Source organism: Mesoplodon mirus (genome assembly GCF_964341445.2).
Source record: "Mesoplodon mirus genome assembly, chromosome: 14".
In the NCBI taxonomy this organism is placed as follows: Eukaryota; Metazoa; Chordata; class Mammalia; order Artiodactyla; family Ziphiidae; genus Mesoplodon; species Mesoplodon mirus.
The window spans coordinates 75,671,455-75,687,925 of NC_138990.1; the positions used below are offsets into that span (position 1 = coordinate 75,671,455).

The 16,471-nt window shown below is 35.7% G+C and overlaps 1 protein-coding gene across 7 annotated transcripts in view; it reads right to left on the bottom strand.

The window, feature by feature from the left end:
* Positions 1–16,471, bottom strand: part of PUS10 (pseudouridine synthase 10) — a 66,404-nt gene that overhangs the window by 42,528 nt on the left and 7,405 nt on the right. The window contains exon 1 of one of the 7 annotated variants that reach the window (XM_082643325.1): positions 16,316–16,402. The exons of the other annotated variants lie outside the window; for them this stretch is intronic. The gene's annotated coding sequence lies outside the window, so the exon portion shown is untranslated. Of the gene's footprint in view, positions 1–16,315; positions 16,403–16,471 lie in introns of those variants that run through there. 7 annotated transcript variants of the gene reach the window in all.

Sequence of the window (16,471 nt, forward strand, 5' to 3'; positions counted from 1 at the left end):
CATCAGAAAATCTACAAACAACAAATGCTGGAGACGGTGTGGAGAAAAGGGAACCCTCTTGCACTGTTGGTGGGAATGTAAATTGATACAGCCACTATGGAGAACAGTATGGAGGTTCCCTAAAAAACTAAAAATAGAATTACCATATGATCCAGCAATCCGACTACTGGGCATATACCCAGAGAAAACCATAATTCAAAAAGACACATGCACCCTAATGTTCATTGCAGCACTATTTACAATAGCCAGGTCATGGAAGAAACCTAAATGCCCATCGACAGACGAATGGATAAAGAAGATGTGGTACATATATACAATGGAATATTACTCAGCCATAAAAAGGAATGAAATTGGGTCATTTGTTGAGACGTGGATAGATCTAGAGACTGTCATACAGAATGAAATAAGTCAGGAAGAGAAAAACAAATATCATATATTAACACATGTATGTGGAACCTAGAAAAATGGTACAGATGAACCAGTTTGCAGGGCAGAAGTTGAGACACAGATGTAGAGAACAAACGTATGGACACCAAGGGGGGAAAGCCACGGGGTGGGGGGATGGTGGTGTGATGAATTGGGTGATTGGGATTGACATGTATACACTGATGTATATAAAATTGATGACTAATAAGAACCTGCTGTATAAAAAAATAAATAAAATTAAATTTAAAAAATTTTTAAAAAGATAGAAAGCCTGATAATTAAATCCACATAGCTTACATAATCTAATATTCAAACCATAATCCAATATGTAATCTAATTGCATAATTTAATACCCAAACCAAAGGTAGCATAAAAATGGTAAATAGGCTATTCTTATTTACATATATACATACATATGTATGTATATATGTAAAAATCCTATATAAAATATTAATAAGTCAAATTGTTATGTAAATAAAATGACTAAAAAATGTTATCTCAGGAAAACAACAAAAGTTCAACATAAGAAAATCAATTCATTTACTTGACTATAATAATACCTAAAAAGATAAAAATATGTCTGCAAATATCTGTTCCTGATTAAAAAAACTTCCTATACTTGGCATAGAAGCAAACTTCCTTAAATAGAGAAAGAGTATGTATCAGAAAAGAGTTAACAATGTAATTAATATTTAAACTCTAGAAACATTCCTATTATTGAGGGTCAAGATAAGAGTCACTAGTATTACCATTATGTAACATGTTTTGGAGGTCCTAGTCAAGTCTACAAGATAAATTCACACACATACATACATACACACATATACTAGGAGAAGAAGAGTAGAAAAATGATCATAATTTGCAAATAAGGTAATAGCATATTTAGATAACCAACTGAAAAACCACTAGAATTAATAATAGAGGCTAGAAAGTTGGGCAGTTACAAGATAAATATCAAGACACACAAACATACACACATTAGTTTCCTAGTAACCAAATAGAAAATGTTACTAAAAGAAAAAAAACCTACTCAGATTACAATTAAAATAAAAAACGAAAACACGTTAAAAAAACCCACATAGGAATAAATTTATGAAATGTGAGATGAAAACTGTAAAATAATTGTAAGCCCAAACAAGGAATTGAAAAAATGTAGAGAATGTAGAGAAATTTGTTCCTAGTTGAAAAGTTCCATAAAAATTAGAAATTTAAGTTTGTTGAATGACCATAAACAAAGATAAATGACAAATAACAGGCTGGAAGAAATAAAATAGACAAAGGATCAATAACCATATGTCCAAAGAGCTCTTACAAATCAATTTTAAAGAGCCAAATAACCAAATAAAAAGGAACCCCAATGGTTAATAAACATGCAAAAGAGATGTGAAAACTCACTTGAAAATCAAAGTGTAAATTAAACAAGATCATTTTTGCGTGGTTTAGAATATGAAAGGGTATGATATACCCAGTTTGGGCAAGGGTACAAGGTTGTAATACACTGTTGTAAACTGGTAACATCTTTTAGGAGGGCAATTTGGAAATACTTATCAAAATTTTAATCAATTCAAAGAGAAGAGTTGCCCATTTTAAATGTAAACCTCATTCTCCATAAATACAATAGCTATCTTTAGAAGTGCTGTGATGACAGAATGAATGTTTTGTAAACTATAAAATGTACACACAACACCCTCCCCCACCCCATATATCGTGATCTTATTTTTAGAGAAAAATTTTTCTCCAAGTTAATGAATTTTATTATAATTTGAGAAACAGCTTATGTGTCAAGGTATTAATATTGGAGGCTTTCTAAATTTATTAAAACAATGTCCTGAAAACTTCAAACAAAATCTTTCCAAATAAATGACAAACTCCTCTGATCCGGTAAGGTTTAGTGTGCCTACCACTTTTTCTTTCCAGGAACTTGCCTAAGTAGTGTCAGAGGCAGGATGGGAAGGAGGTCAAAAAGCATCCTGGAAAAAGCATGGGAGTCTGAAATAGAAAGAACTGGGTTCAAGTTCTCTTCCTACTTAGCAGCAAGTAATTTGGGGCAATTAAATGTCCTTTTGGTGTTTGTTTCCTCGTCTGTAAAACAGGGAGAATGCTGTTTCTTGCATAATTGGAAGTTTAAATGAGATATTATACCAAAATGTTAATTGTTGTTTTTATAATGCAGGTCTCCTAACTCTGTTTAGTAATGCACATTAAACAAAAAAGGGGATTTCCTCAAGCCTTGCCCCTTCCAAACTTTCAGTTATAGTTTTAGTCTAAAAGTTTAAGAAAGGTGATTTGTTATGAATTTGAGAATGGAACAGCATCTGCACTGGGCCAGTTTCTAGCCATGAATGCTAGTTAATGGGTGTGCAAGACATAAAGGCAAATGATCAAGGCACATCAAACCATATACCCAACAACAAAATGCAGTATGATGCTGGGGAAAGGAGAAAGGCAGGGGCCCTTGGACCTTAAATTTTGTCCAGTTTGAATCCTGCCAATATCTTTATTAGGACACCTTGATATAGTATTTGGAAGGAAGGGAGGGAGCAAGGGAAGGCAGAAAGGTAAGGGAGAGGGAAAGGGGGAGAAAGAGATGGAAACAGTGAGAGAAAAAGAAGGAAAAAGGAACCACAGATTCCTACGAATAATTTGGTGAAGATTATCTAACGGCAAGATCTAATGACAAGGCTTTGGTGGCTGGGATATTTCAAGTGCATTTCTAGAAAATGGCAGTGTGATGAGTTATTCATATACTACCACTAATTTGTACAATATGATATAAAAATAGAAGCTAAAATAACTAAACAAATAAAAAAGACCTAAGTTCATGAGATGTCAAAAATGATTATTAAATACACTCATGAGTCTAATTGGTAATGAATTTTTTCTAACCTTTTCTTCCACCTACCATTCCTCCGTTACATAACCTTAAAATATGCAAACATTGTAAAGGTCATTATTGGGTAGGAACCCTACTATTAACTGCCAAAAAAGAATATAAAATTTCTTCAAGAATATTTTTTCTTCATATTTTTCCATATAATTAATTTGTAAAATAAAAACTAAATTGACAGATTTCCATTAGGGTTGTAATAGCATAAAAAAGTATTTCTAACCTCACAGATGAAAGAAACTAGACAGTATACTTTGATTTTGGTAATTTGTTTAATGTAGTAAATAAAAATAATGTAACTATAATAAAAATTAAAATGAGACAAATGCAAACATTATATTTTAAAAGTAAGCAAATGTATTTGGACTTCTAGGTGAAGAGAGAATATCAAAGTCAGGTATGTACTTTTGCTAATCCTCTAAAACAACAAGTAACAAGATTTGTTAAAAGAGCATAAAATCCACCAGGATGGGGACAGTGGGAGTGTAGTTAGAAATCTGGAAGTTGGAAAGCAGATAGAGGAGTGGTAAAGGACAGAGACACACACACACACAAAAAAGCTGAATCCTAAACTGGCAGCACACATAACTGATACGCCACAATCAGCAAAAGTCTGAGGAGTAAACACACCACCATGGAATTCTGGAAGTGGGGATAGAAGGAGCAAAATAAGGAAGTTTGACTGAAAATCTGTTTGAAAAAAGAGGTAGATCTTCAAATCCCCTACATCACTTCATTCAGCCAGGTGAATGACCTGCCCTAACTCCTCTAAAAGACTATTTTTTTTGGAGAAGGTAAAATGAGGGTCTTTTCAGTGGGGGTCATGAGTCACATGAGGGGAAATGACACCAGATGGCAACTTGGATCTAGAGGAAATGAGGAGCACTAGAAATGGTAAATTTGTGGTAAATATAATAGGTAGGCATATTGTTTTCATCTCTTCTTTAAAAGATACATATTTCAGGGCAAAAATTATAACACAGTACTGTAGGGTTAAAACGTATATAAACATAACAGATATATAACAATTGACTAAGAACAGTAAAATAGAAATATAATGTTGTAAGATTATAATATTCCTGATTGAGTTAAGATAAAGAGCATCTTATAAGCATATTATAGCCCCTAGAGCCAAGGTTGGCAACATTTTTCTGTTAAAGACCAGAAAGTACATATCTTAGGCTTTGCTGGACATATGCATCTAGCACACCTAATCAACTCTGCTATTGTAGCGCAAAAGAAGAAAAACCCAAAATAAACTATCTAAGCTCCTAACTTTAGGAAGACAGAAAAAGAACAATTAAAGCCATAATAAGTAGAAGGAAGAAAATAATAAAGAACAGAAATCAATGAAATATAAAATAAACATATACAGAATAAATCAATGAAACCAAATACTGGTTCTTTGAAAAGATAAATAACATTGGTAAATCTCTAGCTGCACAGATCACAGGAAAAAAAGAGAAGACACAAATTACCATTGTCATGGAATAAAACATTAAACCATAAGAAGGGGGAACATTATGAAAAACTTTATGAGAATAAATCTGACAACTTAGATGAAACAAATTCCTCAAAAGATACAAATTACCAAAACTGACACAAGAAGCAACAGGAAACTTGAATAACCCACTATCAACTGAAGAAACTGAATTTGTAATAAAAAACATGGTCAAATATCCTAAGGAATCTACAACAAAACTATTAGAACTATTTTTTAAAGTTTAGCAAGATTGCAGGTTACAAGTCTGCAAAAACCAACTACATTTCTACAGATCAGCAATGAAAAATTGGAAAATGCAATAAAACTCCAATTCCACTTACAAGAGCACCCAAAACAATGAAATTCTTAGGGACAAATTATTTTAAATATGTGTGAAATCTGTACACTGAAAACTGTAAACCATTGTTGAAAGAAATTAAAGATCAAAATAAATGAAAGTGGGAATGTAGACTAGTACAACCACTTTGAAAACAGTTTGGCATTATCTGATAAACTCAAAGAATTGTATTCCTTATGACTCAGCAATTCCACTCATAGGCATATACCATAGATAAACTCCTGCATATGTGCACTAGGATAAACTTCAAGAATGTTGATGGGATTTCCCTGGTGGCGCAGTGGTTGAGAGTCCACCTGCTGATGCAGGGGACAAGGGTTCGTGCCCCGGTCCAGGAAGATCCCACATGCCGCGGAGAGGCTGGGCCCGCGAGCCATGGCTGCTGAGCCTGTGCGTCCAGAGCCTGTATTCTGCAACGGGAGAGGCCACAACAGTGAGAGGCCCACACAGCGCAAAAAAAAAAAAATAAAATAAGAATGTTGATGGTGTCACTGTTGAAAGTAGCTAAAAACTAGAAATAACCTCAATATCCGTTAATAGTAGTGTGAATAAATTGCAGTATATTCATGCAACTGAATACTGTACACCAATGACAACCTATAGCTCCACATAGCAATATGAATGAATCTCTTAAAAATAACATCAAATGATAAAAGCCAGACACAAAAGATTTATCATGTTATGATTCCATTTTATATAAAGTTCAAAATCAGGCCCATTTCAACTCTAGCTTTAGGAGTAAAGACAATGGTTATCTGTGAGAAGGAAGGGGTTAAATGCTGATGAATATAACATAAATTGCTAAAAAGAAAATGAAAATATTTCTATTCCAGGATAGATTTCAACTTCAAGGACTCACATCATGTAATCTCTGTGTTTCCTATGAGGCAATTACTTAAAATGTGAGAAACATGAAAGACAAAACAAACTGGAAAAAGACTACCTAAGATGTCCAACAAGCTATCCAATAGATGTACTATATCACAAGCTCAGGAAAAAAGAGTCTCTATGCTAATTGAATATTGTTTATCTGAACACTCACTCTGATTCATTACACTATACCTGTAGTGAGTATGATTAAAAGCCCTTCAAAAGATACATGTGGTGCATCTTAATCTTATTTACAAAATAACTCAGGTTGCATCATGAATAAAAATGTATCCAAAAGAAGTGCCCTGAATACATGTCTGCATTTAAAAAAATCTTTTGGAATACCAATTTAGCATTCGTTCCTGGTTACTGATTTATTCAATAGGGCTTGAGTGGACACGCCCACTTTCTTCATAAGGAGAGATTCTACCAGGTAATGCTTTCAGAAATACGATCCAAAGTCTCACTAAAGTCATTCTCTCACAGTTTCTAATATGAATTTATAGTGATAATACCAAATGAACAGAATATTATCAATACACATAACACCCCAGCTTCACAAAAAATTTAAATCCTAGACGTGAACTGAATTCTAAATAGAAACTATTTTATATTATGATTCTTTTTTTTAATGAGTTGAGGTTTTTTTTAAATTTATTTTTATTTTTATTTTATTTATTTATTTTTGTCTGTGTTGGGTCTTCGTTGCTGCACATGGGCTTTTCTCTAGCTGCGGTGAGTGGGGGCTACTCTTTGTTGCAGTGTACGGGCTTCTCATTGCGGTGGCTTCTCTTGTTGCAGAGCATGGGCTCTAGGCACACAGGCTTCAGTAGTTGTGACTCACGGGCTCTAGAGCGCAGGCTCAGGAGTTGTGGTGCATGGGCTTAGTTGCTCCACAGCATGTGGGATCTTACCGGACCAGGGATCAAACCTGTGTCCCCTACATTGGCAGGCAGATTCTTATCCACTGTGTCACCAGGGAAGCCGTGATTTTTTAAATTGAGATAAAATTGGTATATAACATTATATAAGTTTCAGGTGTACAACATTATAATTTGACATCTGTATATACTACAAAGTGATCAGTACCAATAGTCTAGTTACCATCCATCACCAAACAATTGACCCACCTCACCCATTTCATCCATCTTGCAACCCCCTTTCCCTCTGATAACAACCAATCTGTTCTCTGTATCTGTGAGTTTGGAGGGGTTTAAAAAAATATTTATTTATTATTTTTAGCTGTGTCGGGTCTTTTTGTTGCAGCATGCAGGATCTTTCACTGTGGCACACAGGATCTTTCATTGTGGTGTGCCGGCTTCTCTCTAGTTGTGGCGCATGGGCTTCAGAGCACGTGGGCTCAGTAGTTGTGGCATGTGGGTTCTCTAGTTGTGGCGTGCAGGCTTAGTTGCCCCGCAGCATGTGGGATCTTAGTTCCCTGACCAGGGACTGAACCCATGTCCGCTGCATTTGAAGGTGGATTCTCAACAGCTGGACCACCAGGGAAGTCCACTGTGAGTTTGTTTTTGTTTTGCTTTATTTGTTCATTTGTTTTTTTAAGTTCCACATATGAGTGAAATCATACAGTTTTGTCTTTCTCTGACTTATTTCACTTAGCATAATATCCTCAAGTTTCATTTACAGTGTTGCAAGTGGCAAGATTTCATTATTTTCATGCCTGAGTAATATTCCACTGTGTATATATACCACATCTTCTTTATCCATTCATCCTTCAATGAACATGTAGGTTGTTTCCATATCTTGGCTATTGTAAATAATGCTGAATGAACATAGGGGTACATATATCTTTTCAAATTAGTAATTTTGTATTCTTTGGATAAATACCCAGCAGCGGAATAGCTGGATCATATCATAGTTCTAGTCTTAATTTTTTGAGGAATCCCCATACTGTGTTCCATAGTGGCTGCACCAATTTATATTCTCACTAACAGTGTACAAGAGTTCCCCTTTTTCTACATTCTCTCCAACACTTGCAATTTCTTGTCTCTTTTATAATAACCATTCTAATAGGTGTGATATGATTCTTTATATAAGAATAAAAGGGCTACCTGTGTTGATACCAACGCATCTATTTCATTATTTCATCTTTTTTATGCTTCATGACCACATCTAAATAAAATCCATTTTATTTTTCCCCACAAATCAGTTCCCCTCACATTATACCTGCCCAGATACTCATAATAACATTTTAACAACCACCTCAGAGATAAACTGAGATTCCACCAGAGAAAAGAATCAAGAGTTTGAATCACATCAATACTTCAACAGTTACTTACATGAATAACTTTCTTTTTTTTTCTGGCTGCACTGCACAGCCTGTGGGATCTTAGTTTCCTGACCAGGGATTGAACCCGGGTCACGGCAGTGAAACCACCTGGTCATAACCACTGGACCACCAGGGAATTCTCTGAATAGCTTTTAAGTGATAATAAAAATAATATATGACTCTTTAATTTTCCATATATATAAATTTTTAAATAAAAGTTTATATAATTATATATCTCTTAAATAAAAAACTTGCCCTCTTCCTTCTGCCAGTACCTGCTCTGAGCACTCTTGTCAAGGTTGTAGAGACAGCCATACACCCATCTGATCTCCGACCCACTAACTGTTAAACCAAAAGCTACGAGCAATAAAAAGGAAGTAACACTGTGAAATGACAATCCAATGCTAAACTAAGGCCTTTCACATGAGAGTTTTATAAACGATGAGTGTCCAAATTAGTTGAAAAATATTTATCATATTAAAAAAATCAGATAACTCTGCATAATAAAAATAATGGCAAGGAAAAAGATACCCAGTTTTTCTTAGGAAAAAAAATTCTCAGATACCATTTCCTTGAATGGTATTTACTCTAGAAAATAGATTCCACTAATACTGATTCTGTATTAATACTGGTAAGGAAAAACAAAGTTTCGTTTAAAAGGAAAGATTTGTGGGACTTCCTTGATTGTCCAGTGGGTAAGACTCTGTGCTCCCAATGCAGGGGGACTGCGTTCGATCCCTGGTCGGGGAACTAGATCCTGCATGCATGCTGCAACTAAGAGTTCGCATGCCACAACTAAGAAGCCCATGTGCCGCAACGAAGATCCCACGTGCTGCAACTAAGACCCAGTGCAGCCAAAATAATAAATAAATAAATAAATATTTTAAAAAATAAAAGCAAAGATTTGTAAAGATAACATCCAATATTTTAAGCAGTACAACCTAATTTTTTTTAAAAAAGAAGCAGGAGCAGCTGTAGCACTACCATTAATCAATACTACTAATTCTTTTTTTTTAAAGGTAAGAAAATACCAGTATTAGTTCTCAAGAAAGAGATTTCTGAGAAGTCAATAATGAAGTTGGATTTGTCTGACTTCAGGGTGGCACCAGCTCTCTCTTTTTGGATATTTGGAAGTACACATGACAAAAGGACATGGCTGAAATCCTGACATGCCCACCTTTAATTATTAAGGGAATAACATAATAATTCATCATCACACACACCTACCAATCGTCCTAAGATTAAAGGAAAAACAGAAGTAGCTCCTCACAAAAGTGAATGGAAATTCCTCTATTTTAAGACATCTGCTGGGGCTTCCCTGGTGGCGCAGTGGTTGAGAGTCCGCCTACCGATGCAGCAGATACGGGTTCGTGCCCCGGTCCGGGAAGATCCCACATGCCGCGGAGTTGCTGGGCCCGTGAGCCATGGCCGCTGAGCCTGCGCGTCCGGAGCCTGTGCTCCGCAACGGGAGAGGCCACAACAGTGAGAGGCCCACGTACCAAAAAAAAAAAAAAAAAAAAAAAAAAAAGACATCTGCTGTAAAAAGATATTTGATTTAAAACCTCTTCTGTACCTATTCCAATCATCTAATGACAAAACTTGAGCTCAAGTGTGGTGGGAAAGTGCTAAAAAATGTAATTTTAATTTTACTTTCAAAGTTGTAATTTTAGAGAATCACCAAATAAATTGGTGGTTTATCATCATGTTCATTAAATTATTACTCTTGTTAAAATATTACAAGAGCTCTGGTTCCATATATATATATATTTTATATATATATATACTTTTACCAAGAATCCTTTCCCTAACTTTGAAGATACTGTACCATTTGAGTGTAAAGGTCAAAACCTAGACTAAGCCTCTCCTGTAAACACAGATACACAATAACCCACTTCTGATATCTATCTGACCAAATCACAGTGTAGGTAGTAAGTAGGGCACAGCAATAATCAAAAGCATATACTTTGGAGTTGGATACATGAGCGTTTAAATCCTAGCTCTGTTATTTATTAGCAGTGTAACCTTGAGTTTCAATTTCATCATCTGTAAAACAGAAATAATAACACTGCCTACTTCAAGGGGTTGTTATGATTAAACGAGACAGCACAGGCAGCACACTGACCTACAAATAATAAATGGTGGCACCTACTGCCCCTTGTTTTTTCCAAGAAAGGGGTTGTATCTTACTGCTCCTAAAACATAAGCACACATTGTGGTGGTGTGGCTGTTTCACATATCAACTATCACTTTATATACATATATTGTATATATAAATTATGAATGATTTTTTCAAAAATAATAACTTAGTAGTTCAGAATTACTAAGTCTAAAACATGGTGGTGATCTCAGCAAAAAGGGTAATTGAGATGACTTCTCTATGTAACAAAAGAAATCTGAAATAGAGTCTAATTTAGAAGCTCCCTTTTTCTGAAACTTAGTCCACTAGGCCATGCAGTCCTAAAACTGAATGAAAAAAAAGGAAAGTTTGATAAGGAACTCAATAGTTGGTAAGTAGCAATGTGAAAATATGTTGCATTTGATGGGGAAATAGAAAAAGGATTTCCTTCATCTTGTATTCCTATTAACTCTGTTATATAACCATTTCTCACTAAAAATTTTAAAGATGCAAAATGTGACAATTCATGAGAATAAGACCATACAAATTAAAACATAAACTTCAAAATTTTAAGGCCGCCTCACGCTCTTAACACACCCTGCTACCTCTCAACCACCCACACCGGTGGATTAGCCATAGCAACCTTTTCTTTCTTGCTGCCTCCTCTGCCTATACTTAGCTGGTTCAGGCCAAGAGAAAAGCAAAGCTAGGAAGTAAACATACGCATCTTCAAGTATTTAAACATATGTCTGAATACTCCGCCAACTGCATTCCTGAATCCAGTATACATTATTGTGATGGTTTTTAGAATTAGCCTTGCTCCTTGTCCTACTTCACCATGGCATCTCATTCGTGGGAATATGATTTGTTCTTCCTTGCTACAATGCTCAGTGACTTCAGGAAAGGGTTCTTGCTTTATTTGTTGGTCTCCCTGCACCTGTACCCTCTAATAGTGAGTTATTAAACCTATTCAATACCTGCTCTGACTCCCTGACAGCTGGACTGCTGACTGCCCACCCTAAACTAACGAGGACTTGGGTTCTACAAAGACCTTGACTAATCACAGGTCACTCATCTTTTCTTCCTTGGACACACATCCCAACTGTAGATGGAGTAACAGAATCCTGAACCTGCTCCCATGTCTAGTCCCATGTTCCCCCTGATGCAACAGCTCTGCCTAGATTTTATCATTCTTTTGTCCCCTGATCCTTCTCAAGTATATGGCTTAACAAGTGCAGTAGTTAAGAAAAGGCAATGCCCATAGAGCCAAGGTAGTTAAGTAAATAAAACATACCTAAGTATAAAAGATGGAGAGATGGTGTGGATTAAAAAAAAAAAAAAGAGCATGAATGAGGGAGACACACCCAAATTCCAATAAATGTGACACATTGGGCAAGCTTTGGTCTTCCCCCCTTCACGTGAGATGAGTGAGATGATTAGTGAAGTAATCCCAGTCTATGAGGCTGAAAAAAATCATCCAAACATATCTTCTTTCCAATTCACAGACACTGGGGATCCGTTAAATTTTCAGAGATTAAAAGGTTGGGAACTCCTGGACTCCATCAGAGATTCTCAGTAGGTTTTAAGGGATTTATACCTGGGGTGGTGGCATGGCCAGAGCTCTGACAAATCACAACCATATACATGTCATTTTTCAATGAGGCCAGATGGTCACCAAGGTCTCCTACAGATCTATGATTCTGTGATTCTGATCATGCAGGCTTCCATATACTGATGTTGTGCTCACAGAGGTATGCTATTGGGGTCACCTCTCATAAGGAAGATGGGTCTGCTGCATGTCCTCTGAATGGCTTAAAATGTTGCAGCCTGTATATGCAAAACATTAGCAAGGTTACATCCCCCCAACCCATCCATAAAAAATCTACTGAAAAATCCCTAAGAGGCCGAGACAGTGATTGCTATAATTTTGCATGTTTTTCAGTGCCTCATTCAGCAACCTTGTAAAAATGCTTTGCATGGATAAATGGACCACATAAAGATTGAAGCAAGTCTTAACTAACTAACCTAACCAAAAAATAGGGTTACAAAGTCTGAAAACTCCTTAGTAAGCTCAGAAAGTTTATTGATTGAAGTGAACCTTAAGTTGGTACTAAATGGTGGGTAAGAGAGAACAGAAACTGATTTAAGCAGGGTGTTTGTCATACAAAATAAAAATTAAGAAGTCACGCAAAATGAATAAAAAGTAGAAAATATGCATGCTAAATTAGAGAGTTGGGTTAATGAATGAAGATAGCCAGCTCAGGCCTACACATACAATATGAAATTGAAAGTGTAGCTCTCTGTACTTGAAGTCAAAGAGATTTCATCAAATTCTGTACTATGAGCTAATCATAATTAGAAAAAACACTGCCCTTTAGAAAAAGTAAGCACATCAATCAATTACAGAGGGGGAAAATTACTGGAGTGTCCAATTAAGAAAGATCCTAGGTTAATGGCTGGAAGTTTAAGGGGTCTATGTAAATACATGCAAAATTCTGAATACATGCATTTTTAGGACAAGGGAGTCATTGCTTTCTTTAGATTCTTAATGAGATGATGGTCCCAAACTGGTTAAGACTGCACAGATTTAAGTAAAACTCCAAAGTCTTTTGAATACCCATTTGTCAGAATTTAAGAAAAGAACAATTTTGTAAATATAAACTGCTACCACAGAAATGGTACTGCTTTTATTTTTGGCTACTTTTCTAGGGCTGTGTATAACTTATAGTACTTAGTGCAAAGCATGGAAATATTACAAAGTATAACAAATGAGAGAAAAAAGGTTTTGATTTGATAAATAAAACTCAAACTATACCAAGCTGCATATAGAGAAGTAGGTGTTTCATACGACCAAAGTAACATTTAAGGGACAATTAACATTCAAAGTCAGTAGTAATTAAGGACCTACTGTAGAGCACAGGGAACTCTACTCAATACTCTGTAATGACCTATGTGAGAAAAGAATATAAAAAAGAGTGGATGTATGTATAACTGATTCACTTTGCTGCACAGCAGAAACTAACACAACGTTGTAAATCAACTATACTCCAATAAAAATTAAAAACAAAAACCAAAAAAGTCAGTAGTAAACAACTGTTTCCCACACGCTGCTCCTGAGGTGGGGCCAGTAGGCCAAACTGATAGTACAATATTGCCCCCTACTGAACTGTACTAGTAAAGATAAACCTAGAAGAACAGGACTTTAAAGTGCTTACTTTTAAAAGGACCTACTTGGAATGCTCTTTTCCCATCAACACCAGGTTAGCCTAATATTAGCATAAGTCTGGGTTATTCACTCTGTGGTAATTTTAGTGTGGCAGTAATGTAATGTGGTGTAGGAGTTTAGAGGAATCAATCATGAATATAAGGTAACATTTAAAAATTACTATAATAAATATTTTTCTTAAAACTATATAGGATGTTGAAGTTTGTAAAGGCTGAACAAAGTCTCTAGTCTAACCAACTATAGGTTTACAACTTCCTTATATATATATATCTCTGCCAAGTAGTTGCCCAGCCTTGGCTTAAACATTCTGGTGACAGAAAACTCACCATTCCTGAAAACAGTCTATCCTGTTTTGGATAATCCTCCTTACAGCTGAAAATTACTTTATCTCTCCAGGAGAAAACCCCTCAAATATTTAAGCAGAGCAAATTCGTCCCACTAAATCATCTATTCTCCAAATTCAATAACCCAAGTTCCTTTGGCAGCAGCTCCTGTGACCGGGGTTCAGATGTCTCCAACATTCTAAATGCACTCATCTAAATGTGTTTGTTTCTATTGTTGCTATAACAAATTCCCACAAATTTAGTGGTTTAAAACACAAATTTATTATCTTACAGTTCTTTAGGTCAGAAGCCTGACACTGGTCTCACTGGGTCAATAGGACCATATTCTTCTCTGGAGGCTCTAGGCTAGGAGGACCTGTTTCCTTGCCTTTTCTAGCTTTCAGATTCCACTCATTTTCCTTGGCTCATGGCTCCCTCCCACTGTCTTCAAAGTGAGCAACACTGCATCTCTCTGACCATTCTTCCACAATCACCTTTTTCTCTTACCATCACCTCAGCCAGGAAGGGTATTTTTAAGGACTCACATGATTAGGTTGAGCCCACCTAGATAATTAAGGATAATCTCTGTATTTCATCATCCTTAACCTTAATTACTTCAGCCAAGTCCCTTTTTTAAAAATGCAAAATAACATATTCACAAGTTTGGGGGATTAGTACATGGACTACTACAAAATGCCTTCCCATTTGTATTTGTTCCTCCTAAAGTAGAACATTCCATCTGAATATGGTACTCTAGGAATGGCCAGCACTGAGTAAAAAAGGATTGTCACCTTCATCTTTTCAGATACTATACTTCTAATATCTGGATGAAAATCCAAAGAACTTATCTAATCACACCCATAATTCTCATTGGGCTACTAACTAAAACTCCTAAGCCATCACTATAAACACAGCTCTTTTTAAAAAAATTTTTATTGGAGTATAGTTGATTTACAATGTTGTGTTAGTTTCAGGTGTACAGCAAAGTGAATCAGTTATACATATACATACATCCACTCTTTTTTAGATTCGTTTCCCATATAGGCCATTACAGAATATTGAGTAGAGTTTCCTATGCTATACAGTAGGTCCTTATTAATTATCTATTTTATATATAGTAGTGTGTATGTGTCAATCCCAATCTTCCAATTAAACATAGCTCAAGCCACTCCTGCCTCATCCTTTACTTGGCAGTTGTTTTTCTAAACCCAAGTATAAGAACATAGGTTTAAGGACTTCCTTAGTGACACAGTGGTTAAGAATCTGCCTGCCAATGCAGGGTACATGGGTTCGAGCCCTGGTCCGGGAAGATCCCACATGCCGTGGAACAACTAAGCCCATGCACCGCAACTACTGAGCCCACGCTCTAGAGCCTGCGAGCCACAACTACTGAAGCCTGCATGCCTAGAGCCTGTGCTCCACAACAAGAGAAGCCACCGCAATGAGAAGCCCACGCACCGCAACGAAGACTAGCCCCTGCTTGCTGCAACTAGAGAAATCCCGCGTGCAGCAACGAAGACCCAACGCAGCCAAAAATAAATAAATAAAATCAAGAAGAGTTTATGCAGAATAATTCTATTTTTTAAAACAGCATCTTCTATTTCTAATATGGAATATAAATACTTCATAAGTATTCAACAAATATTAAGTTAATATTGTTAAAATCATCACATGTGGTAAAAATGGACAATACAAATTTTAATGTAAAAATATAAACTTTGAGATGAAGATTGGTAGTAAGATATATAACCACACTTAGAAAATATATTTCTTTTCCTATTTTTGTTACTCAAACACCGAAAGCTTTTGTGAGTCACTTAGCTTTTGGAAGTCTGTTTTTCTCCACCAAAATTGGACCCTGGAGATGACCTATCTATGAGAAATGCATTGATGATTGACTAGAAAATGACTTTCAGTGTTTATAAACCTCAGTATTATCATTATCACCGCCTTTGCTCTTCCATTTGCTCCATTATCTTGTCATCAACAGAGATACAACTTAAAATCACTCTATTCTTTTTCACTTCCCAGCTCTTCTCTATCATTTATCCAGCCTCAACAAGTCTTAAGTCAATCTTTAGCCTTTTAGGGACTAATAAACATATTCACCCAAAGAAAATGACAGTATAAGATGTAAGGTGATGCTTTGGGATTCTTAGGGAAAATATACCTCATACATATAAATGGATGTGTTTACAGCTCATTATAATTTGAGATTACAGAGGCCATTCTCTCTATACTACATTTAACAGTATTAACAAAGATAGTTTTGTGTTTTCACATCAGTTTCTACACATAGGAACATTACAATAATGACTACTATTATTTATTTCACTTACCAAAAGAAAAAAGTTAAAATAAATATGAGGCTATTTCTCTCCCTTTTTCCATTGACTAAAAGAGGTGCCATCTTTTTATATTTTACTCTGGAAAAGAGAAGGCTCATCAAAATTAAAATGATCTTATCCTAGGACCATTATAAAACACATACATCT